We start from the raw sequence: 27840 nt of genomic DNA, 5'->3' as shown, positions 1-27840 counted from the left end.
AATAATCAATTCCAAAAGGAGTCAATAGACAATACTGAGGATAGTCCAAGATGGGAGGTAATCTAAATCTTTTCCCTTGTCTTCTATTCATCCTGCCTACACTTTTTTGTTTGGGTTTAAAATACATTTCTCTTATATCTAGATATGGTGGTTTTAAGAACCTGGGAATTTAGTAATCCTCAAATCAAATAATGAAATTATACTGCAGAGTCTCTAATAAGGGGAAACTGGAAAGCTGCTCCTACCTTCTAGGTTCTCAATTCTGTGCTAAGATGTTAGCATTAAGGTTGAGATGAATCACTGCTTATTATGTTAGAGGTTTTCGTCTGTTTAGGCCAGCTTCACTTTTCTTGAATGAATGAATACTTATCTATGGGCAAATATAATGCCTATAATTGCACTTTTTACAAAGACAAAGCACAACAATTCTTGAAGTGGAAATAAAGACTCTAAATAGATTTTTAATGCTCTTTAGAAATAAAATGTTTTCCTATAGGAACAAACCTTGATCTTTGATGTTACTGAGAAAGTAAAGGGAAAATATGATTTAATATTCAGGCTTTGTTTTCATACTGTTCATATCAAATGGATAAAGAATATTCATATTCAAGGGTACTTAACTGATAAGGACAGTTGATATTTTTCATACCTATGTATACAGTGTCTCCAAATTTATATCAAAAAGCCCTAAAATACAGTAAAAGAACGAGGGGTTGCAAAGTAGACATAAGACCAAATATTTAAAAGCAGTAAACTATTTCCCACTTCTCTTGCTCTCTTTTCCCCACCACCTAGGAGTGATAGTCTGGAGCTGCAACAGGCCAGCCCTTCTAAATTCCTGACTTCCTTTTTTCTCCCTCTGAAATTTCCAAGGTGAGGTCAGAAAGAAAATAATGCAATATACAACAGATGCTCTATTATAAAGCCCAAATGAATACTGTACTTTTGAGCAAGTTTTAAACCATGGAAACCAGAATTGAGTTTCCCAGAGTCAAATTTTGTATCCTTTTTGTTTTTTGTTTTTTAAAAGATCTCTCTTTAACTCACTTTGTCCATTTCCACCCCTAACTGGTCTTTGTAGCCATGGAACAATTCTGGCCCTGCTTCCATCTCTTCTTGAGAACATCATTCTCCTCTGACACTTTCTTCAGCTGGTGAATGCAGAAATAACAAGACAGAGACTAATCTGGAACAGCGCTCCAGGGCATTGTTGAAAACAATGTAGTATTCAGCTGATAATCTGTGGAATTTAACACCTGGGTGTGATCAAAGAAAGAGGCAAAAAGAGCCGTGTCAAAACCACTGTCATCTCAGAATGGCTGTGGGATACCCAAGGTTGTCTCCCACTGAGGAGCAACAACAGAGGCTTAAAGTGGTACGGGAGGCAACAGACTTCACTAATATAACTCACCCAGCACAAATAAGAAAATAACAAGCCAGTACCTATAATTTCTATAATATATTACCTAAAATGTCCATTTGCCAAAAGAAAAATTATAAGAAATGCAAAGAACCTGGAAAGTATGATCCATATATTGGCAAAAACAATTGCCTCTGGGATAAACCAGATGTCAGATTTAACAGACAAAGATTTGAAAGAAGCCATTATAAATTTATTCAAAGAGCTAAAGGGAACCATAAAGGAAGGCATGATCACAATGCTCCATCAAGTAAGGTATATTGATAAAGATAGAAATTATTTTTTTTAAAAAACTGCATGGAAATCCTATAAATGAAAATTTCACTAGAGGGGCTCAATAGTAGATTTGAACTGGCAGAATAAAGAATTAGCAAACATAAAGATAGGTCATTAGGGATTATGCAAGCTGAAGAACAGAAAAATGAATGAAGAAAAATGAACAAATCAGAAAAATGTGGGGCACAATTAAAGTGCACCATCACACACACAATAAGAATATCAGAATGAGCAGAGATTGAGAAAGAACATAAAGAAAACCTCAAAGCTTCCCAAATTTATTGACAATAATGTCAAGACATTAGCTAATCTACTCCATGGTATTGCTACCTTGGCATTCGTTTTGTGTGGCCAAGTAGCCTCCCAGGACCTTAAACTGACACTAGCCCCCTAATGCAAGCACATGCCCTAGATAGCAGCCTGTAGAATCACAGAAAATGGAAGTTCCTGATATGACTTCCCCAGTAGCCCTTGTGATCAAGTCTTCCCTGCCTCCCAACACCTGTATGCCTTATGTACCCCTTAGATGAGACCCCCATGGGACATACCAAAACACCACTGTTTTGGTTGGAATTGACCAGTTCAGTCCCAGCTCAGGAACTCCAAAGCACTCCACCCATGGACTCTAATAAAGGCATGTACCCGAAGTCCTGCCTCTATCTGTCTGTACTCTACTTTGACCTCCCCAAGTGACCTCTCAAAGCATGCCATGTACTTCCTCGAGGATCTATGAGTAGTAAACCTCTATTTCAATTTCTCTCATGGTCTATTGTTGAACCATGGCTCACCATCCAGCACTCTGTGCTCCACTTAACAAATGTCAATTTAACAAAGTCATAACAAATACTTTATGCATTCAGGGAGTTCAACAAATTCTAAGTAGTAGAAACACAAAGACTTCCACAAACATGTCACAGTAAAAATGCTGAAAGCAAAGGCAAGGAGAATTTCTTGAAAGAACCGAGAAAAGCAACTCATCACTTACAAGGGAGCCTCAATAAGATTAACAGCTGACCTCTTATCAAAAACGATGGAGGCCAGAAGGCAGTGGGAAGACAAAGTCCTGAAAGAAAAAAAAAATCTGTTAACCAAGAATCCTATATCCAGCAAGACTAGCTTTAAAAAATAAAGGTTAAATAAAGACATTCCAAGATAAACAACAACTGGCAGAATTTGTTGCCAGCAAATGTGACTTACAAGACTAGTAAAATAATTTCTCCATGCTGAAAGCAAATGACCCCTAAGTTTAATTTTAATCCTCATGGAAAAAAGAGCCCTGGTAAAAGTAATTATGTAATATAAAAGACAGTATAAATGTACATTTTCTACTTTATTGTCTTAACTTATTTGCAAAGCAGGTGTATAAAACAATATGTATATAATGTGTTGGGAAAATAATATTAATATACTAATAACAGCACAAAAGAACAAAAGAGGTGGGAGGAAACAAAGCTGTACTGAGATAAGAAAACAACTCCAGATAGTTACTCAAACTCACAGGAAAAAATGAGGAGAACCCAAATAAGAAGAAATTTAATATAACAAAATATGTAAATACATACTTATTCTTCTCTTAGCTTCTTTAAAATACATGCAATTCTATAAGGTAATAATCATTGCAAAGTATTTTTGGGTCTGTAACATTTATAGATGTAGTATGTATAACAATATTACCTCAAAAATGGAGAAGAGGGAATAGACCCTTATAGGAGTACCATTTCTCTATCTTATTGGAATTAAGTTAGCATAAATCTGAACCTATTTCTGAAAAGCCCTAAAGCAAGATTTAAGGAAATAACTCAAAAATGAAATAACTAAAAAAATATAGCAAAGTCACTAAGTAAATTAAAATGAGACATTAGAATATATTCATGGAGGGTTGACAACAGCATCACAGAAGAGTGAGTTGTTCCCGTTGTCTCTCCCCTCTAAGTTACAAATAAATGGACATTCATTAACCAGTAGAGGATTCCCTGCACAGCACAATGGGATGTCTAAGAGATCCACACAGCTGTGCATCTGAAGGTAGGTGGACTGCATCCCCAGGAGGCAGTGGAACCAGGTGAGCATACCCTTTCCCCTCCCTGGCAGCAGTGAGCCAGGTCACAGATCCTCACACAGTGGCTGGTGTGACTGTCAGAGGAGGCAGGGGCAGCTCAGCCGACAGAAACACTTTCAGAGTTGTAGCCCAGCCCACAGGACTGCCCAATGTGCCACAGTAGCCCCATTGGTGGGAACACTCTACACTGAGTGGTGTTGACTCAGCCCACATGAAGGCACCTGCCTGCCAAGCACAGCACTGGCAAGAAGGCACCCCACCCATGGAGTACAGCAGCATGTGGGAGCCACAGAGTGATAGCTCAGCTCCCACCTGGGTGTCCTCCCACCTAGCACAGTGCAAGTGAGGTGTTGTTCCACCTGCTCAGAGGCACTCTGCCCATGGAGGACAACAGCTCATAGGACCCACGGAGTGGCAGCTCAGCCCCAGCAGAGGCACCCATCCTGCCTAGCACAGCAGCTTAGCTGTTCCCCTGCCAAGTGCAACACCCTGCCTGAAAGAGAGCGATTGATCCTCTGAGCACAGAGCCTCCGCCTAGGGTGCATGACCTGGCTGCTTGGTACAGAGGCCCTGACCATGTGAGCACAACCTGTAGAGGGGCTGTGGCCAGCCCACACAAATGCAGAGCAGCCCTACTGCACAACTTGCAGCAGATGGGGCATGATCAGAAAACACAGCTTCTGCCCCCCCAGTGGTGGCAGGTGGAATCTGTGACATTATACTGCCACAAAAGTGCTGGGGAAGGATCAATTCATCAAACACCATGAAGAACTACAGTAATACTTCAGTGCAGAAGGAAAATGACAAGTCTCTAGAAACCAATCGTGAACTCACAGAAATTTATATTCTAAATGACAGAGAATTCAAAATGGTTGTCATAAAGAAAATGAGTTACAAGAAAAGTCAGAAAAACGGTTCAGTGAACTCAGGAATAAAATGAGCAGAAGGAATACTTCAACAAAGAGAATGAAACTCTAAAAACAAAACCAAACAGAAATTCTGGATATGAAGAAAAAAATTAATGAGATAAAAAATAGTCTAGAAACCATGAAAAATAGAACTGATGTTATGGAGGACAGATAGTGAATTCAAGGACAGAAATATAGAAATACTTCAGGTAGAGGAAGAGAGAAGAGAACTAAGATTTTTTAATTTTTCCACAAATATTCAACTCAATTAGGAAAAGCAATATAAAGATTATAGGTGTTGCAGAGGGAGAAGGGAGGGAGAAAGGAGCACAGAGCTTGTTCAAAGAAATAATAGCTGAGAACTTCCCAAACCTGGGGAAAGAGCTGGACTTACAAGTATATGAAGTCAAAAGAACTCCTAATTACATCAATGCAAAAAGAACTTATCCAAGGCATATAATATTAAAACTGGCAAAAGTCAATGACAAAGGAAAAATATTAAGGGCAGCAAAGCATAAGAAAATAGCTTACAAAGGAACTCCTCTCAGGCTTTCAGTATTTCTCAGCACAAACCTTACAGGCTAGAAGAGAATGGAATGATATATTCAAAATACTGAAAGACAAAAACTTTCAGCCAAGAATACTCTATCCAGCAAAACTGTCCTTCAGATACAATGGAAAAATAAAAGCTTTCCCAGATAAACAAAACAAATGAAGGGAATTCATTGTACTAGACCTCCCTTACAAGAAATGATGAAAGAAGCCTTCCTACTTATAACAAAAAGGCACAGGTTTACAAAGCTTTGAGCAAAGAGATAAATAGACAGACAAAATCAGAAAATTGTAGCTCTGTATCAGAACAGGTTAGCAAACAATTATAACATAAAAGATAAAGGGAAAGAAAGCATTAAAAAGAATTATAAACACTTCAATCTAGTCACAAACTCACAACATAAAAAATAATAATTTGTGACAACAATAACTCAAAAGGGGAAAAGGAAAGGGATGGAACTGCTTAGGCTAATGTAGATAAGAAGCTATCAGAAAATGTACTATCTCATCGATGAGATCTTTTATACAAACCTCATGGTAACCACTTAAAAAAATGAGAGCAGAGCCACAATTCATAAATAAAGAGAAAACCATTGCAGGAAACCACCAAACTGAAATGGCAATCACAAATATAAGTAAAAAGAAACAATGGAAATACAGAACACCCAGAAAACAAGATATAAAATGGCAGTATTAAGCTGTCATATATCAATAATCACTCTAAATGTAAATGGATTGAATTCTCCAATCAAAAGACACAGAGTGGCAGGATGGATTAAAGAACAAGACCCAACAATATGCTGCCTCCAGGAAACACATCTCAACTCTAGAGACAAACATAGGCTTAGAGTCAAAGGATGGAAGACAAACTCCAAGCTAATGGCAAACAAAGAAAGCAGGTGTTGCCATACTTATATCAGACAAAGTGGACTTCAAGATAGAAAAGGCAATGAGACACAAAGAAGGGCAGTATATAATGATAAAGAGACATTCCACCAAGAGGACATAACACTTATAAATATATGTACACCCAACACAGAAATACAAAAGATTATAAGAAAATATTATGAAAAAGTATACACCAACAATGTGGACAATGTAGAAGAAATGGATAAACTCTTAGACTCTTACAACCTCCCAAAATTGAATCAAGAAGAAATAGAGAATCTAAATAGACCAATCACAAGTAAAGAGACTGAAACAGTAATCAAAAACCTCCCCCAAAATAAACGTCCAAGACCAGAAGGCTTCTCGGGAGAATTCTACCAAACATTCACAGACAATTTATTACTTATTCTTCTCAAACTATTCCAAAAAATTGAGGAAGACAAAAATATTCCTAACACATTCTATGAGGCCAACATCACCCTGATACCAAAACCAGACAAGGAAAATACAAAGAAGGAAAATTACAGGCCAATATCGCTGATAAACATAGATGCAAAAATCCTCAACAAAACATTGGCAAACCAAATACAGCAATACGTTAAAAAGATCATACATCATGATCAAGTGGGATTCATACCAGGGACACAGGGATGGTTCAACATCCACAAATTAGTCAATATGATATACCATATTAATAAAAGAAGGAACAAAAGCCACAAGATCATCTCCATAGATGCAGAGAAAGCATTTGACAAGATCAACATCCATTCATGATAAAAACTCTCAATAAAATGGGTATAGAAGGAAAATACCTCAACCTAATACAGGCCATATATGACAAACCCACTGCCAACATCATACCCAATGGGGAAAAACTGAAAGCCATCCTTCTGAGAACAGGAACAGGGATTAGACTACCTTCATCCTAATGCAATGGTAAATCTTTCCATCCTGCAGAGAAGGTCTATCAAATATTATATGTATTCTGATAAAGTACAAATCACCATATATGATATAGGCTGAAAAAAAATCATCACCTATAATCCACCGAACATTTTTTTTTTTGAGGAAGATTAGCCCTGAGCTAACATCTGCTGCCAATCCTCCTCTTTTTGTTTAGGAAGGCTGGCCGTGAACTAACATCCATGCCCATCTTACTCTGCTTTATATGTGGGACACTTACCACAGCATGGCTTGCCAAGCGGTGCCATGTCCACACCCAGGATCCAAACCCACGAACTCCAGCTGCCGAAGAGGAACGTGCAAACTTAACCGCTGTGCCGCCGGGCTGGCCCCTCCATCCAACTTTCACATATACCTAGCCAAAAGCCTAATTTCACATCTGAACTCTATCAAGTTATTCTTGAGTTAAAAAGGAAATACAAACTAAAATTTTAAAACTGTAAAAAAGATAATTAGGGGCCGGCCTGGTGGTGCAGCGGTTAAGTGTGCACGTTCCGCTTCAGTGGCCCAGGGTTCACCAGTTCAGATCCCAGGTGCGGACATGGCACAGCTTGGCACGCCATGCTGTGGTAGGCGTCCCACATATAAAGTGGAGGAAAATGGGCGTGGATGTTAGCTCAGGGCCAGTCCTCCTCAGTGAAAAGAGGAGGATTGGCAGCAGTTAGCTCAGGGCTAATCATCCTCAAAAAAAAAAAAGATAATTAGAACACTATACATCAGATCTTATGTGAGAAGGTAAAGCTATTTCCAAAAGAAAACAGTGTTTTACAGTGCTAAAAAATGTCAGAAAGTTTAAGAGAAATAGTGAAATAAAATTTAGTAATTACAAGTTTGGGGGTTCCCAGGATAATTCCAGTGAATTATTGCTAGAAGGACTCACAGAACTCACTGAAAGCTATTACAATCACAGTTACAGTTTATTACAGTGAAAGCATACAGATTAAGTTAAGGGGAGAGTCACACAGGGCAGAGTCCAGCAAAGGTCCAAGAGCAAAGCCTCCAAGTGTCCTCTCCCAAAGAAGCCAGAGATAATACTGACTTCTTCCAGCAAGAACGTGTGACTAAGCATGGAGTACTGCCAAACAGGGAAGCTCACCTGAGCCTTGATGTCCAGAGTTTCTACTGGGGCTCAGTCACATAAATATGGTTGACTGTCTGCAGGCTGACCTTAGTTTGCAAACTTTGAGCTCATACTGCACAACTCAAAACTCCAACCATAAATCACACTGTTAGACTATATGGTGTTTACTGTCAGGTAAACAAAGGTATTTATCAGGCAGAACATTCTAAGGGCTTAGTGATCACCTCTCAGGAGCAGAGGGCAAAGGCAAGACCTTTCTTTCTATAAGGTTAATTCTTTACTACACAGGAATAAACATTGAGAAAATATTACATAAATAAAATAATAGTATATATTAGAAAAACTCAGAAATGAGGTGATAGAATGCAAGAACTACAAATGAAAGTTCACCAGAAGTGAAGACAAACAAGCGGTGAAGAAAAACAATCAATAAAACTACAGATCATCCAGAACCACAGTTCTTGAGATTATATGTCAAGACAAACCAAATTTTTAAAAATACAAATTTTCAAAATAAAAAGGATACAAACAGCCAGGGGCGCATGTGTCTGCCATGAGAGTGTCGAGTCCTGGGATAAGGAGATCAATTCACTTGGTCCATATACCTGCCATGATGAGAGTGGTGGGTCTTAGGATCAGGGCTTACTCACCCACAGCCTCTATGACATTTCCACTCCCCCCCCCCAAATTTCAAAATAAAAGTAGAAAAAGAGAAGAGTTCACATCTCCTCTGTGAGAGTGGTGGAAGCTGGGGCTGGTGGAGGAGCTCAATCTTCTTGATGACAACTGGGGAGAGAATCAGGGTCCAGGCCCATGTGTTGACATGCACAGAGAAACTTAGAAGAAGTTACGGGCTGCATGGAAGGCAGACTGGCTATGTGTAGAGTAACTGAGTAATAAGTAAATACATTGAAACTATCTGGAAACAGGATTCTCACGGTCAGAAAAGAGAGGTATAAATATGTAAAGGAAGAGTCTAATAAACCCTGGTGAGTTGGATTGGAATTAGAGGTGTCAGTGTGCACTAAACAATTTAAAAAAGTGTTTAAATTTTAACAAAGCACAATTCTATATCCAGTGTTTATATATAGAAAATATATTCAAGAATGAATGCCAAATAAAGACATTTTTAGGTTAAAAAAACCCCAGAATTTGTCACCAACAGACCTGCATTACAAGAAATGCTAAAAGGAAGCTCTTCAGGCTGAAACAAAATGCTACCAGTGGGAAAATGGGATCTTCAGGAAGAAAGGAAGGAAGCATAAATGGTAACTCTGGATAAATGTAATAACTCTTTCTATCATCTCAGTTTCTTTAAACTACACACGAGTATTCAAAGCGAAAATATTATTAGTGTGTTGTGTGGTTTATATTTTATGTAAATATAGTATAAATAGCTAGGGTGACTATATTAATTTCAGATAAACTACACCAGTGATAGAGGGACATTTTATGATAGAAGAGTCAGTATGTGAGGAAGGCACAATTATCATATATGTGTCTGTACCTAAAAGCACAGCGTCAAAAACCACTGCACTTCCGTGACCCTAAGAATGAACGCCTCCTTAAATGTTGAACCCTGGGTGCTTTACTCACTTCAGCATTACAGTAGTTCCAGCCCTCATTTTAATATCTATCTCTCAGCAATCACAAAAAAAGGACAAAAAAATCATAAAGATATTAATGAACTATCAACCAACTTGGACTAATTAATATTTGTACAATAATTCACCCAACAACCATCAAATACATATTACTTTCAAGTACATATGGCATATTCATCAATGTAGACTATATACGGGGCCATACAAAAAGAATCAATGAATGTCAAAGGGTCAAAATCATACACAATGTATGCTCTGATCAAATGGGACTAAATTGGAAATGAGTAACAATGAAGCATCTAGAAAGCCCACATATGTTTGGAAAGTAAACACCACACTTCTATATAATCAATGGGTTAAAGAAAAAGTCAAAAGGGAAATAAAATATTTTAAACTGATGGATAAAAATGCAATATATAAAAATTTGTGGAATGGAGTTAAAATAGGGAATTTCTGGCTTTAAATGTTATATTAAAAGAAAAGAAAGGTCTAAAATCAGTAACCAGAGGTCCAATTTAAGAAGCTAGAAAAGGAAAAGCAAAGTAAACCCTCAGTACCTAGAAGGAAATAAGAAAAGAAATAAATGACATACAAAATAGACATAAAATTAACCAAACCAAAAGTGATTTTGTTAGAAAGAGCAACGGAATTGATTAAACTCTAGCTAGAATTACCAAAAATAAAAAACTGCAGAGACAAGTCACCAATATCAAGAATGAAAGAGCTGATCGCCAAGGAACATATAATTATTAGAAGTCTAAGAGGGAATTATTACAAACTACTTCATTCCAACAAATGTGACAACTCAAGAGAAACGGACAAAATTCTTGAAAAATACAACTTGCTTTAAAACAAACACAAGATGAAATGGAATATTTGCATAACCTAATACCTATTAAAGAAATCGAAATTATCAAAAACAAAGAAAATGCCAGGCCCAGCTGGTTTTACTAGAGGTTTCTACCAGACATTTAAGGAAGAAATCATACCAATCATACAGACTTTTCCAGAAAATAGAGAAGGAGAAGACAGTTCACATCTTGTTTTATGAGGCCGGTGCTACACCAATACCAAAACCTGACAAAGATATTACAAGAAAAGAAAATGACATACCAAAAACTTCATGCAAAATTTCTTTTTTTTTCTTTTTCTTTTTCTTTTTTTTTTTTTTTTGAGGAAGATTAGTCCTGAGCTAACTACTGCCAGTCCTCCTCTTTTTGCTGAGGAAGTCTGGCCCTGAGCTAACATCTGTGCCCATCTTCCTCTACTTTATATGTGGGACGCCTACCTCAGCATGGCGTGCCAAGCGGTGCCATGTCCGCGCCCGGGATCCAAACCGGTGAACCCCAGGCCGCTGAGAAGCGAAACGTGTGAACTTAACTGCTGTACCACCGGGCCGGCCCCTTCATGCAAAATTTCTTAAGAAAATGTTAGCAAATTGGAACATGCTCCTCCTGTGCTTCTCCTTTACTCTTACACTACTACCACACTTCACTTCACTTTTGGTCACCAAATGTATGGGTTCCCCCCCCCCCCACACACACACCCCAAGCAATTCTCTAACACCAGCTGGGGGGTCCCACAATTTAACTTAGTTCTGATGATATCTATCTGGAGATAACATCAGATCCCACAGATTAAGAACTCAGTCCTACAAGATTGAACCCCCACCCTCCGTTTGAGATACCAGTCTCAAGTCCCAGGTACTGTACTCTTTAAAGGTGGGTCAGAAATAACATTGAGCATCTTTACCAACACAGTGTAACACCTAGTTTCTTTGACAATGAATAGGCCTTACATGTCCCACAAGTCACATCTAGCTCCCTGGATATCAAGGAAGGTAGAAATTATATGAAGGGCCTGAGAAAGGTATGAATATCATGAAGAATGCTGAAGGTGTTTAATGGAGGTATCATCTGCAACATAACAAAGTTTAACCCATTCTTTTGAAAACAAGGTGAAAAAATTCACCTAGTTTCTTAAAAGATAGGCTTGATAGTCCAGAGGGCATATTGTGAATTATTTGAAGCAGATAGCTTACCCAGTGAGGCTAAGCAGCTGTTCTCCGTCATTACATCCCAGAACAGCTCCCTGAGCAGAACCAGATATTCCCACTCCTCCGGAGGGAAGCCTAGGGCCACATTCCTGAATGTTACCCGTGCCTAAAACCATAAACCCGAGTATTACTGGTGAAATTCAAAAACTGTTTTCGAAATGGGAAAAGAGTAGATAAAGGTTTGAAATCCAAGAAGGGGCCTATAAAGCAAGCAAACAGGCTATGGCTAGAAGTCCATAGATAGATAGAGGAGTCAAGAAATTAGTGTTTCAGAAACAGATTCTCTACATATTTTTAAGAAATCTAATTGAGTTAGACAAAAGTTTCTGCCTCTTATGTGATTCCTCAATTATCCAAACATGTCTAGAAACATGGCTAGAAATGAATAAAATAATCACAATTAGTGAAATAGTGAATATAAGCATACTGCATGCCATATGCCTGCCTCATAAATTATCAATAAATGTGAATTCTTCTATCCTCTTTTTCCATTACAGACTAAGAAAATATAATTTATAGAATTTCTTTTCCAATATAGTATTAAATCTAGCTTAGATAATAGAGTTTGCATAAAATTAAAGAATTTCTTCAAGCCTCACATTCATCAATATGTCACATACAATGTTTTTTCTACTTATTTTAATGGTTTAATACTTCACACCAAATTATCATTCTCTAACCTATTTGGGTTTGCGTGTAAGACCATTATTTTTAAATATATCCTAAGTACTACTTTTTCTTATGCCAATTAGTAAGGTTTTTTTTACTAGCTACAATATAGTCCATCATCCTTAACTATTCTTTGATACTATACTACTTTGTATACTATGCTTTGGTTGGAGAAAAAAAATCTCTAACATCTTTTCTACTGATAGGAGTCTATAGTTATCTACTCCTTTGAAATCTGGATAATCCGCCATCCCTCACTGAATACTTTCCTTGGTCCTGAGTTAGAGGAAACAAAATGCAGAATGGTCCAGAATCACAGAGTTAATCATGTTAAGCCAGCACAATCTTTTTAAGTACACAAAAGATCTTCCTCCTGGTATTCACCTTTCTGAGACTGATTCCCAAGATAGAGCCCCAATCTCTCTGTATGCAGGTCCCAATCTTACCCCTAGCCAATCCTAAAAGCCTCACAGAACATGGAATCATAACACATACCAACACCGAAGCCAGTCAACTGCCAATCTTATATTTTCCTAGAAAATGCAAAGAATTTCCAAGTTTTTCCATGAGTAATCAAATGGGACCAACTTCTCTGAATCATACCTCCACCATTCTTTGGATGGTCAAATACCTCTTTCTCAAGGGATTTAATTTTACTCCATAACTCTTCTTGAAAGAAGGCTGAACTTATAGGAGATGCTACACATTAATGGGAGACTAGAGGGACCCATCAGGATCCCTTGGGCTGTCTGGCATCATCCTTCACTGGTATGAGAGGAACAGCTTCTTAGATAGATCTCTGTTACAGAGGATATTTCAAAATAAGGAAATGTTCACATGATCTAATATGTAACCATGTCCAAGAACTAGAGACAAAAAGCCATGGTTAAAAATAGTTAGGAGATCGGTGGTTACCAGGGAAAAGGGGGGGTGGGGGGAGGGCACAGAGGGGGAAGTGGTGTACCCACAACATGACTAACAAAAATGTACAACTGAAATCTCACAAGGTTGTAATCTATCATAACATTAATAATAAAAAAAAAATAGTTAAGAACTTGTCAGTACTCCTCAGTGGTCCACTCTTGGAGAAGCCCAGAGCCCACAGAGGCAAGAACTGGGAAAAGAAAAGTTGGCTATGAGACCAGATGTACCTCTCAGCTCCCAAAATGATGTACATTAATATAAGCTTTTTCCTTCTGTCTTCCTGCCTGCAAACAATACGCAGAAAGTGAGGGAGGTAAGAGGGATTCTGGACAAACCCAAACCCTCCACTCACAAGGAATCCAGTAGACAGGCACAAACACCAAGCAGAGGTCCTCCTTCTGGAAGCAGGATCCAGACACTTCAGCAGGAGGTTTCTGGCCCGTGCTCCACTCTGCTAATGGCTGGGCCTCAGATTGGGCACATCCTGAGCAGATACTGCTCCCTCTATTCCATTTTCCAGGGCTGCAAAGGGGTGACACCATTCACACCAAAATCTCCTCTGTGGCCTCAGGGACTGTCACATATTATAAATTCCAATAAGGCCTACAACAATATTTCAGGTCCTGCATGTTTTTCCAGAACTTTGCCACTCACTCATCAAGAAGTGGAGTTTATTTCCCTTCCTCTTGGAACAGAGCAGGCCTTTGCGATTCTCTTAATGAACAGAACACAGTGGAAATGACACTGTATCTTACAAGGCTAGGTTAGGAAAGGCAACAGAGCTTCCTACTAACTCTCTCAAGACACTCAACATGAAACCCAGCCATTTTGCTGTGAGGAATCCAAGCAGCTACATAGAAAAGGCCACAGCTAGATATTCCAACCGCACTCCAGCTGAGGTTCCAGCTGACCGCCAGCATCAACCACTATACATGTAAGTGAGCAAGGCTTCAGATGATTCCAGCCCCCAACCTTCAAGCCATTCCAGCTGAAGCCAAGTAGACCAGAGACTAGCTGTCCCCACAAAGCTCTGCCCAATGAACAGATTCATAATCAAAATAAATGTTATCATTGTTCTACAGCTAAGCCACTGAGTTTTAGGGTGGTTAGTTATGCAGAAACTGGGAATACCTAGTCATCCCACATGCAAAGGCAGAAAACAATGCAGTTGCAAAAAAGCATTGCCCACATGGAGTCCTGCCCCCAGGGAGCACAAGTCCCAGGATTCTCTTGCTCAGCAGTTCCGATTTCTTAATCACAATCAGCTACACTGATTCCTTCAGTAGCATCATTCCCCACCTCTTTTATCAGTGTCCAGGCTGGAGAAAAGTGAATTCATGCTCCTTGTGTAACCGTGGGCCCATTCAGAGCCATTTCGAACAGACCTCATCTCTTATCAACAAAGTGATTAAGGATTCTCTTTCAGAAAAACTGCAAAGTGGGGCTGGCCCTGTGGCCGAGTGGTTAAGCTCCACTTCAGTGGCGCAGGGTTTCGCTGGTTTGAATCCTGAGCATGGACGTGGTGCTGCTCATTAGGCCATGCTGAGGCCACATCCCACATAGCACAACCAAAAGGACCTACAGCTAGAATATACAACTATGTACTGCGGGCTTTAGGGAGAAGAAAAAAAGAGAGATTGGCAACAGATGTTAGCTCAGGTGCCAATCTTTAAAAGAAAAAACACAATTCAACAAAAACAAAAGAAAAACTGTGAAGTCACATAGCCAGGGTATGTGCAAAAGAAGAAATCGTGACCTGAAATGACCTCTGAATCAAAGATCCTCCTTCCCATAGAACCCAAGGACCAAGACACAACAGGAACTTGAAAGTCAGACTCTTATCAGAAGCGAGGGGTCTCTCATTAAGAAAAATCTGGTGTTAAAATGTCTTTGCCACTTGATTAAAAATGTTTAGAACCCCATCATAAAAGTTTAGAACCCTGTCATAAGTGTTTAAAACTTACCATAAATGCTTGAAGCTGATGTGGGGTCCTGGAATTGGCCACCCCAAGATATGTCTCTTTGGCATGATGATTATTTGGGGCTGGTTACTTTGCAGACAGGAAAGCAACTGAAAAGTAGAATTTACCTACCCTTTGTAAGAGATATTTACATCGTAAAGGAAATCTCCATCTGTAAAGATGTCTCCCTCTCTGTACCAGGAAGAAGGGGGGATGATCTTATCTCTAGAAACTCCTATCAATACAAAATGCAAGAACTTACATCTGCATAATAATCTTATTCCTGTTTATTGTGCTTGTCTGGTAACCTCCTATAAGTGACTCCCCCCACCCTCAACATCCTCCTTTTTCTTTAGCTGGATATGTTGTTTAAGGTGGTGGCTTCAGCCATTTTGGCGAGTTGCTCAGCTTGCCTGAGCCTCTCCCATGTATACATGTTATAAAGCTTTGTTTAATTTTCTCCTGCTATTCTGTCTCATGTGAATTTAATTCGTTCTCCAGCTAGATGAACGCAGAGAGGGTAGAGGAAATGTCTTCCTCCCCTACACTGACCAATCAAAACCTGTCGCACCAGCATTTCTGCGTGCCAGCCTGTTCTCCCTAACCTCTTATTAAATTTTCCCCCAAATCCCGAATCGGGGAGACAGATGTGAGGCATACGCCCCTTGTTCTCCCTGCAGATCAGTCTCACAGAATAAAGCTGATCTCTTCTCCCAAAGGCTGATGCCATAATCAATAGGCTTTTTTATGCACATTGGGCAAAGAACCCCAATTTTGTGTGGTAAGACTTGCAGCTTGAACACAATAAATATTTATTGAGAACTCTATGTGACTGGTGCTTTATAAACTACCATCTAATCCTCATCAATGCTCTTTAATTTAGTCTCTCCATTCAACAGATCAGAACACAAAAGACCAAGAAGTCAAGCAATTTGCAAATTTCAGTAAGTGGGAAAATATATATTCTCCAGTTCTTGGATATAATATACTATATATGTCAATTAGGTCATTTGCTAACTTCTATTAAAGCCGGGTACCTGGGGTTTACTAGAGATATTCAATAAGAACATGATTACCTTTTGACCTTGTTCCCAACAGACAGATGAATCTGGTCAACTTGCTGTTTTCTTGTTTAACCTGAGGGGTGACTCAGGTCTCAAGAATTTGTGAATTTGTTTTGCAGAAGAAAATGCATTTGGGGAGGTTGTGATCACCAGATGGCAGGCCCCCGGTAGCCACTGTAGATTGCCCGGGGGTTTATCAGTAGTGATCCCTTTGTTTCTCCCAAGCTCGTCCTGCCAAGCCCCTTAGCTCTATAAAACCCCCTGCTTGCTGCTCTTCTGAAGGCAGATTTGAGTGAACCCATGCTCCCTTCTCATCTTGGCCAACACGAATGGGGTCTTTGTCCATCTCCAAGCACCAGTGTCTCAGTGTTTGGCTTGCTGCGCATCAGGCACACAGACTTGAGATTAAGAGGTTCAGTAACATTATCATTAATGGTTTTTACTCTCCTTCTTCTAACAATTATTGAAAAGTATGCTAAAGTCTTTGACAATGTGGATTTGTCCGTATATCTTTTTACTTTTGTTAATCTTTGGTTTGTATATCCTGAAGCTGTTATTAGGTATACACAAATTTCTGATTACTGTATCTTCTTTTTAGGTTTAAACTTATATTATGAAATGTCTCCCTGTTATCTCTAATAATATTTCTTGCCTTAAAGTCTTTTTTTTCTGATCTTAATATAGAGACACCAACTTTCCTTTAGTATTCACATTATATCTCTTTCATATTTCTACATTCAACTTTTCTGTGTCATTTTGTAACCACAGGACCAGGAATAGAATTTGTGACCCGAAAATATGCCTCTTTGGCATCAGAATTATTTTAAGCTGACTATTTTTAAGAAACAGCAAACACAGGGAAAACTCTGCAAACCTAAAGGAAGTTACCCATTTGTAGGGGAAATTCACATTTGTAAGAGAAATCTCCACTTGGAAGGGTACCTTCCTCTCTGTCCCAGGAAGGAGAGGATGACTAAATCTCTAGAAACTCTTATCAATAGAGAAGGCACTGGCTTAAATCTACATATCAACTTTACCCTTGTTTACTGTGCTGACCTCCTCTTAACAACAGAACATCAAAACTATTTTTCAGGGGCCAAGAGAGATTTTCTCTTTCTGCCAATCAAAACTCATCCTGCCAGCACTTCTGCATGCCAGCGTGCCCTCCCTGATCCCTTAAAGCTTACCCTATACCTTGGATTGGGGAGTCATAGTTGATAGGCTGTCCCTCTGTCTCACTACCAATCGATTGCATAATAAACTTTCTTCCTTGGAAGACGGGAGTACACAGTATTGGCTTCTGTGTGCATAGGTGGAGAGAGCCCTTGCTCAGTACAGTTCTACTTAAAGTGTGTCAGCTGCTAAAAGTATATGGTTGACTTTGTTCTTTTCATCCAGTCTGACAACAATTTTATTTTTACTGGAGTGTTTAGTCCACTTTCATGAAATTTAATTATTAATAATGTTGGGTACATCAACATTTGCTTTATGTGTCCCTCTCTGTTTCTTTGTTCTTTTATTCCACCATTCTTACCTTCTGTTGTGATGAAGATCAAGGAGAAGCTTCTCCCCAGGGAGAAGCCCAAGGCGTCCTGCCCTGCATACTGATCTATATCTTCCTCCGGGAAGCATAGGACTCCTGACTTAATCCGATCTGATTCTTATCTAAAGTTATAGGACCACCCAATAACCAGACCCCACCTACACTGCTACCATTTTAACAATTTTTTTCATGATCTTTCCTTCGTCTTGTAAAGAAATAACTCACATATCTATGCCTTATAAATTTAGCTCTAACCCTCAACACACTGCAGCTCTTCCTGCCCATGAGTCCTGTCCCCATGCCTGCAGCTCTTACTGCCCATGGGTCCTGTCCCCATGCTACTCCATGCTATTCTCTGAATAAAAGAGCACTACTGCCAGACCTTGAGAGTCCAAGAAATCTTTCTTTCGACTCCTCAACTCACCGAGCCTGCATCATGTTGTATTAGTCAAATAATTTTATTATTCTGGTTTTCCCCATTAATTTATACTATCATACATTATTCTTTTATTGTACCTTATGGTTAGCATAAAGATTGCGATATTACGCTTAACTTAATAGAACCAGAACTCCCATAGAGTACTTGTGAGAGCATGACACTGGAAATCTGTTCAGCAGTGTCTACAAAACTAAACACAGATATATTATATAACCCAGCAATCCTACCCCGATGTATCTCCACAGCAAAAATGAATGTGTATGTCCACAAAACACATATACAATAATGTTCACAGCAACAGTATGTCTAAAAGGAAAATTAGAAACAACCCAAATTCCCAACAACAGAACAGATAAATAATTTGTGCCACATCCTATAATGGAATACACAGCAAAAGAAAAGCTGCCTGCTACATGCAAGAACACACATGAATTTCACAAAGATGTTGAAAAAATAGATGACTTTATTTATGTGAAGGTTAAAACAGGTAGATTTTGAATGAAGAAGTACACAGTGAAGGTATTTTAATCAGTGAGCCCAGTTGACAGGGTAAACTATCCGGTTCCTATATTATTCCCCTGAAAAGACACAGCTGAGCAGGTTGCTGTTACTTGCATTCCACCCAGCAGAAGCTAATGACACATTCCTGAACATATCTACACTTGAAATGACATAGATATGTTCCCAGAGGGTCCTGGAATGGGAGGTAAAGTTGGTCAAGACATGGGAGCTGCGGGGCCAGGCTGGTGGCACAGGGGTTGAGTTCTCACATTGTGCTTCAGTGGCACCGGGGTTCGCCGGTTTGGACCCCGGGTGCGGACATGTCACCGCTTGGCAAGCCGTGCTGTGGTAGGCATCCCACATATAAAGTAGAGGAAGATGGGCACGGATGTTAGCTCAGGGCCAGCCTTCCTCAGCGAAAAGAGGAAGATTGGCAGCAGTTGGCTCAGGGCTAATCTTCCTCAAAAAAAAAAAAAAAAGTGGGAGCTGCACAGCCAGTAGAAGGAATTGCCCAGGTAATATTCAGCTTTAGCAATAGCTTATTGGTTTAAAATAAATTACAGAATATCCACTCACGACTACTAAGGTAGTCATTAAATGCAAAGTTGTAAAAAATATTTATAGTTAAGTATGTAATCAATTATATATCAATAAAACCAGGAAAAGGAGCCGGTCCCATGGCCGAGTGGTTAAGTTTGTGCACTCTGCTTCGGCGGCCCAGGGTTTCACCAGTTAGTTTGAATCCTGGGCACAGACGTGGCGCCGCTCATCAAGCCATGCTGAGGTGGCATCCCACATGCCAAAACTAGAAGGACCCACAACTAGAAATACCCAACTATGTACTGGGGGCTTTGGGAGCAAAAGGAAAAAATTAAAAATTAAAAAAATATATATAAAATAAAACTGGGAAAAAAGAATATGAAAAATATTCAAAACATACTCAATAGTAAAAAAATCAATCCATAAACACAATATCATTTTCCTTGTAAAATATGTGCATATATAAACAAAAGAAAAATGTCTGGAAAGCTATGCAACCTTATGTTAGCATTGCTTCTCTGTGTTCTTCTATATGATTTTCTTTTTCTTTAAGACTACTTAACAGTGGCCATGTATTAATATAAATATGCATTTTTAAATTCTGTAAAAAGGAAGCTTTTCTTCAAAAAGATATTAATATTAATACATGGCCACTGTTAAATTAAGAAGTAGCCTCACACAGTCTTCCCTTGAACTTCAAGAACATGGTCAGGACAAATAGGTGCCAAGTCTGAATGGCTTTTCTTTGTTTCCTTCATCTCCCAACAGCTGATTTACATTTTAGTTTTTACATATGGCCAAGAAAGTTGGGGTTTTACCTAGAGAAGAATGGTTAAAAGTCCCTGAGAGAAGTCTCATAGGTATTGATGATGTTCTAAATGCTTTTATGTCTTCCTAATATATTGGGTTGAATTTGCTTCTAATTTATTCCTTTCAGCCCTAATGCCCTCAAAACACCTATTTAATCCTGTTCTATTAGTCTCACTTTACATCTAATCTCACTAAAAAACTATAAGGCATAAAGCTCATTGAATAAAACATGTTCACCTCCAGAGAGCTCTTATGTCTTCAGTATAATTTGGTCATAACCTGAGAACGCTTGCTGTCATCAGAATGTCTCTTCCCTATGACTTCCCAGTATGTGTTATCTGACTTCTTTAAGAGGCTTCATCATAGTCTAGCTTACATTTCTTCCCACATATATTTGATCTTCTTTGCCTAATAATGAGCAACTTACCTCTTTTCAGTGCTGGTTTCTCCTCAAGTACTAGAATAAGTTGTGGCATACTGTGGGCCGGAAACATATATAAAAGTAGACAAATAAAGATACATCTCAAGGATATTCATCACAGAGTAGTTTCGGTAACCATAAATATCTCAGGATAGTGAAGAGGTTAAATAAATTATGGGTAGCTATTATTATGCTAGTATGTTAGTTTTTAAAAATGATTACCTAATTCATATTAAATGCTGAGGAAAGACATTTGTAATAAATTAACGAGTAAGAGAGGCAGGTTAAAAAATTGAGAGGTTATTGATAAACAGATGAAAAGTAACAGGATATGCTGGAGTATGTGAGGAAGCCATTTAGTTTAAAACTAATTCGGCCTGACCTTGTTTTTCCAAAAGGGCCTGAAGTGGCCTGTTGAGCATGCATTGTACCTCTGCTTTAAAACATTTACAGTGTCCCAAAGACAAGAATGATGCCCTTAAAGATAGGGATGTAACTTCCCCCCTGTACTGGCACTTCTTTAAGGGTAAGGGTCTCTTCCTGGAAACAGGGGATTAACTACAGCCCTGCTGTGCTCACCTTGTGACCACTGACCTGCTGACTGCCAACCTGCTGTGCCAGCTAAGCATCTCGTGACAGGAGTAAAAAGAGATATTCCTGTCACATGTGATGTATGCCCTTTGTTCCAAGACAGTGTGGGGACTGGAATTGGCCACCCCAAGATATACCTCTTTGGCATGATGATTATTTGAGGCTAGTTACTTTGAAGACAGGAGAGCAACTGAAAAGTAGAATTTATTTACCCTTTGTAAGAGACATTTACATGGTAAAGGAACTCTCCATCTGTAAAGATATCTCCCTCTGTACCAGGAAGAAGGGGGGATGACCTTGTCTCTAGAAACTCTTAATCAATGCCAAAGGCAAGGACTTAAATCTGCATTTTGTTTACCGTACTTGTGTGGTAATCTCCCATGATTGACTCCCACTCCATCCCCAACATCCTCCTTTGTTTTTAGATATTTAAGTGGTGGTTTCGGCCATTTTGGCGAGTTGCTCAGTTTGCCCGACCTCTTCCATGTATACATGTTATAAAGCTTTCTTTAATTTTCTCCTGCTATTTTGTCTCATATGAATTTAATTCGTTCTCCGGCCAGACGAACCCACATTTGGGAAGAGGAAAAGTCTTCCTCCCTACAACAGTATATAACTACTTGTACACCCCAGTTCTTTGGTACCCTTCAGGCTATAGTCCTAAAACCTGGCTCATGATAAACTCACCCCAATTTTGATTTATAGATTGATTATGGATTATTTGCATCAACATTATGTACAGTTGTAAATAAGAACAAGCTCTGTGGTTAAAGTTCCAGTATGTCAATTTTAGCTCTGAAAGTGTCTTAGTAAGTATTATATCTGCACTGCCTAGATTTCCTTAGCAATAAAAGGAGAAAAACAATAGTTTTTCAAAGAACTGTTGTCAGGATTAAGTGAAAAAACAACAAAATATTATCTATTTTTTATTGATGATGAAGAGACTATTTCATGTCCTGTAATCCATTACTATTAAAGGAAATTCTCTTCTGTTCTTACCATTTTTTCTGAGAGTGAAATTTGAGCTTCTTAGATCTGCTCTTCCTTGTAATGCTAATATATTACAGAGCACAGCTTGTGAATGTTAATTAGTCTTTACTAACAACATTACCCACAAAGAGTTTCAGAAAGAAAACGAGGACAGCAGCTGTGCAGAGCGAGGGACACCGTTCTGCTTCATAAAACTAGTTCAGAGAATCAGACCCATTTAGGTAAGAAAATGAAAATATTAACAAAATTCAATCTTGCTTCCTGTCTAACTCATTTATGCATATTTATAACTACTAACATCGAATTCTATTATCTCAAATTATAAACCCACATTGTCAGCATGACTTGTATAATGGAATCTCCTAAGATACCTGGTCTTGAGATATTAGTGCTGTCTTGTTAAAGTTATCTAAATCTGTAAAAAAAAAAAAAAAAAAAGAAAGAAAAACAAAAAATTAAATACTTAATTGTGAGTAGCCTTACTTGATAATTTGTTCTCCCGGAATTATGCATAAATTGATATCTACAATTCCAAAAGGTGTGAATACTCAGAAGGTTTGTCAAATCAGTTGGGCAGCATTGTCACTTCCTTCTTATCCCTACTGATAAAATTAATTCATGTCAGGACCCACAAAATGGAGGCCACCCCAGTGGACCAGCCCAGTCACAAATCTAAACCTAAACCAACCTACACTTAGGGGAGATGCCTCACTGTCAAGGAAAGCTCACATACACCAATCCCAATCCTCCAACTCAGCTTTAGCTAGCTTATCTTACCCCAGAAAATAGGACCTGCTATCTTATAAGGAAATCCCCAACCTCCTAGAGAACCATGCCCTGTTCTAGAGCTGCCTCTTCTAACATTCTATAAAACTGTCTCTTGCCCAAAATCCCTCTGGAAGAATGATCCACTGTTTGTGAGGCCTGCACTCCCCCCATGCACAGATTGCTTTCCCTTGAATAAAGGACATCAAAATTGTTTTAGTTTTGTCATTTGACACTACATACATGGAAGTACAACAAAACAACAAATGATTGGGTTGGACTCCTTTTTCTAACTAAGAGTTAGGTCTTTTCTCATTTAAATGACCAATTTGTGTCAATTTTTCTGAAAAAACAAAATCACATAAACATAATCACAGGGAAAAACTTATAAGAACCTACACCAAAATGTTCATAATGATTATTTCTGTATGCTAAAACTGAGAACTTTAACTTTCTATTTCATAAGTTCAACTTAGATTACTAATTTTTTTCCAACAAGACTGTGTTAATTCCATCATCAGGAATATACAACAATACCTGTTCCTATTTAAAGCTTTCTTCTAAAAAGAGCTGGAGGGAGGGCTATCTCCTACTTATTATGAAAACTGAGCAAACAGGCTGGCAAAATGACAGGTGACGGCACTGAAACCAGCATGAATGAAACAAATAAACCTACCAAGTCTTGTATCTTCTTTTACCTGTGTTTCATCAATATAACAAGACACTTTCCATGTTAAGATTCTCCTGTGAATAAGCACAACTCAATTAAGTGACACTTTCAGACTAAACAGTTTTTGGTCCATAGAAAAGGCTTAACAAATGTGGCTTTATCATTGCCTTTTTCCACTGAATGACCAGTTAATGTATCATATTGGATATAATCCTTGAAAAATTGCTAAGAAATGCCTATAATAAAGTGATTTATAATTTAGCAACTTCTTGAGTACTTTTGTTCAATAACATGAATATTGTGCAGCATTGCATTTTATATTTTTTATGTTAGAATATCTTCATTATCTATATAATGTTAATCACCTAGATGTAATGTGATTAACATTTACATAATACAGGAAATTACACTTGCAGGTGTAAGCTATTGATGATTCTAGGTCAGTGGTTCAGACCTGTTTGGGTCATGTATACCTTTCATAGTCTCATAAAATTATAGAGTTTTTCCCCAGGAAAAATATGCGTTCATAAAATAAACATACAATAATTTGGTTTACAATTTCAAGGCAAATATTTTAATGTGAAGTGCCGGAGTCCAGCTCCAGCAGAGGGAGAGACCGAGTCGGCGCTATATACAAGAAGGAGACCTGAGGCTTGAGTCGGTGCAATCAAGTCTGACTTTACTGTGCACAAGTGTCGTTTTTATATTTTTCAGGATTAGTACAGGAATAGCTCTACAAATATTCTCAGAGAGATAAGGAAGTACAAAGCAAGTCTGTCTTTACTGGTTTATACAGTGTTTTTATATCTTTTTTTAGCAGGGGATAAATATAGATGTTCTTGCAGAGTAAACCACAAAGCATTCATTGATTAAGTGTATACTTACAGGGAACAGAGTTAACTTTTAGGGAGGCAGAGGTTAACTATCTTTTCCTGCACAAAAGCGACTTCAGCAATTAAGAAAAGACTTCTATAATAGTTTGCCAAACACATGCAGGGGAATAATATATTTTTCAATAACTAACATATGGAGGAAAATTCTACTTAACTACAGAGGAAGAAGTATATCTATGCTTATCAGGGAAACTGGAGGAAGAGCAAAACATCAACCAGAAGGAGGCAGCTGCTTTGATCCAAATACTCTCTTCAGTACGAACCCCTCATTAGGGAGAAAAGTTCTTCCACAATCTATGTGCGTCAGGGGGAGCTTGCCCCTTGCGATATTCTGAAGGCTTATGCGGTGGTCACAGTCTCTTACTATATTTAATTCTCCCGGGAGGTAGTGCCTCCCAAGCAGCCACCCAAAGGAGTGAAAACTGGAGGTTAAGAAAGGACAAGGAATGAAGGGCAATTAGAAGCAGCACAGGTTTCAGAACTATGTGAGGTGCCGGCCGGTTATTCTTCACCAAGGGGCGACCCTGCACCCCTCGGCGTTAATCGGCTGGACCCTGTCAAGCAGCCCATCAAATGATGTAGCCACGGCTCCCGGCAGTGAAGGATTCCTGTTCTAGACCATCTGAGCATGCGGCTCATTTTCTTCTTTACCAATGCTCATTACAATTAACTTCATAGTTTCACTGCTCCTTATCTATGAATGTGGAATGACTTAGAATTATCTACATAATAACAGGTTTTTAGGCACATTATTGTCAGCCACTCTTCTAGTGCTCTGTTAATATTAACTCTCCCAATCCTCATAGCAACTCTTTGAAATTGGTACTATTATTTGTATTTTACAAACAATAAACTATGGAACAGAAACATTGAATATATTGCCCAAACTCACAAATACTAAGCAGCAAAACCAAAATTTTAATTCAGATACTCTAGATTGGGGGTCAGCAAACTTTTCTGTAAAGGACCAGATAGTAAATATGTTAGCTTTGTGGACCAAAAGGCAAAATCAAGGATATTATATAGGTGCTTATCTAACAACATCCATGCCAATCTTCCTCTATGTTTTACTATGTGGGCTGCCAGCACAGCACGGCTGCTAACAGAGCAGTGTAGGTCTGTGCCCAGAACTGAACCTGGGCTGCCAAAGCGAAGCATGCTGAACTTAACCACTAGGCCACAGGGGCTGGCCCCACAAATTTTTTTATTGACAAAATTCAAAACTTTATTTATGGGCACTGAAATGTGAATTTCATATAATTTTCAAGTTATGAATTATTGTTCTCCTTTTGATATGTTGTCAATTATTGAAAAAATGTTAAAAACCAGTCTTAGTTCATGGGCCATACGAAAAATAGGCTACAAACTGGATTTGGCCTGCAGGGTCACAGTTTGCTGATCTCTGCCAACACTCAGAGACCATTATACCCTACTGTCTCTCAGTCGACACAATTATATGACTTGAAAAAAAACTGATGCTGCCAAATCTTATACAAGAATTCGTTGGTACCACATAAATCTCCCAATGGATTCTCTGGGGAAAAAATCCTGCCTTTCTTGACAGAGATCTCTCTGCATATACCCTCAATAATATTCTTACTCCTAAAAGCCTTCAAACAGAACTGTTACTTACTGAAATCAATCAAATCATCTCCTCCCTTGCCATTTTTCTGCTTACCTCTCTGAAGAATATCTAATGTATCTAATGTGTAATTCTACCTAAGCATTGGTCTCTGAACTAATCACAGTAAAAAGGACGATTATTTCTGCATCAGGAGACAAAAAGAGCACAAGGGGGAGGTGTTGCAAGTGGTCACAGGAAAATGAACTGTAGGAAGGGCATCTGATGAGGAACTGGGAAAGAAGGGGATCCATCCTCAGAGTACCCTCATGAACTGGGAAGAGAAGGCCTAGAGACCAGGTAAATGGTTAAGTCACTATTTGGCAGGGCATTTCAGATGAAGTTGTTCTCTATCCTGAAAAACAACAATGCATTTCATAAAGACAAAGTTCAAAATGACCTCTAGCTTAGCTTTGAGATGTGCAACTGCAATGCTTTTCTCCTCTCATGGCCCTTTTTTTGGAATAAAGCAAAACTTGGAAGGAAAAGGGAATTATGACATAGCAGGCCTTTCTTGGAGCCCAGACAGGGTAAATAAGAAGACATTCTTCATCACTAGCAAGCCTCCAGCATCCATATTAAACAGACCCAGATGAAGGGTGAGGAAGACTGGAATACTGTTGACTCTTCCTTGTATCATACAGAAAAGTTAGGTTCACTGAAGCCTGGGACTGGAATCTGTTTCTATGTTCACAGCAGTTTCCTGTCGACAGAGCTATGGAAATGCTGTGCATCTGCAATATGCAGCTTGCCCCCAAAGAGCTTCCAAAAGGAATCTTTGGAGGAAGGAATCCTACTCTTTGTCCCTCAATATCACGTCTTCCAAGGACCCTGCCCTGGGGGCAATTCCAGCCCTAAAATCACCATTAACAAACACAAGCTTGTGCTTTTTAAATTGGGACCTTCATTCTAGGTCCCAAATACTCAACTTCCCTTTGACAGCCATTTTGGGCAGCTAACATTTCTGTGCAGCCTGGTTATAAGGTGAAATGACAGAGGCAGTGAAAAAAAACCCACTGCAACAAATTGCAAGAAACCATGGAATTTAGGATTAGCTCCACAACAGGGTCCACTTAATGTACTGCATGCCCACTGCGTATTAAACACTAGGCTGGACAATGGATGCAGGGCAACAGAGGCCACGCTCTAGAACAGGAGGCCTCTGTGGTTAACAAGAGACTCAGAGTCTTTGATAGGCAGAGATCGAGTCACACAGGGATCTTGTCCACAGATTCCTCAGCCCCAGAACTGCAAAGACGAAGCCCCACTCTCCTAAAAGTAAAAAAAGCTACATTACGCCAATTTTGATCAGTCCCCAGTCGTCACAACAGCGCTGTCACCGGATCACACGGTCACACTATGACGCGCTCTACAGTCACAGCAGACCACGGGCATCCAAAGGCCCCGCCCCCACTCATGGTCCCAGGACCCTAATCGGGACCAGTCAGGGCCTCCCCACCACATAAACACACACACATACTCTCTCATCAGCATATTCCACACTGACGCCGTCACCCAATCGCACCTACACCCGCGATCACCTTCCTCAGCAGAGGCTGAGACTCCTGCCTCCACTTGCCCATCGGCACCTGGGAAACTCCGCCCGACCTGCGGTGAGCTAGCTCTTCCCG

General features: G+C 39.1%; 1 protein-coding gene across 1 annotated transcript in view; it reads right to left on the bottom strand.

The window, feature by feature from the left end:
* ZNF529 (zinc finger protein 529) overlaps positions 1–27833 on the bottom strand; it is a 58671-nt gene extending 30838 nt beyond the window's left edge. Inside the window, exon 1 of the mRNA XM_070499013.1 lies at positions 27751–27833. The gene's annotated coding sequence lies outside the window, so the exon portion shown is untranslated. The remainder of the gene's footprint in view (positions 1–27750) is intronic.
* Positions 27834–27840: the final 7 nt, after the last annotated feature.

This window comes from Equus asinus, chromosome 26, assembly GCF_041296235.1.
Source record: "Equus asinus isolate D_3611 breed Donkey chromosome 26, EquAss-T2T_v2, whole genome shotgun sequence".
Classification (NCBI taxonomy): Eukaryota; Metazoa; Chordata; class Mammalia; order Perissodactyla; family Equidae; genus Equus; species Equus asinus.
This window is presented reverse-complemented; position numbering and strand designations above follow the sequence as displayed.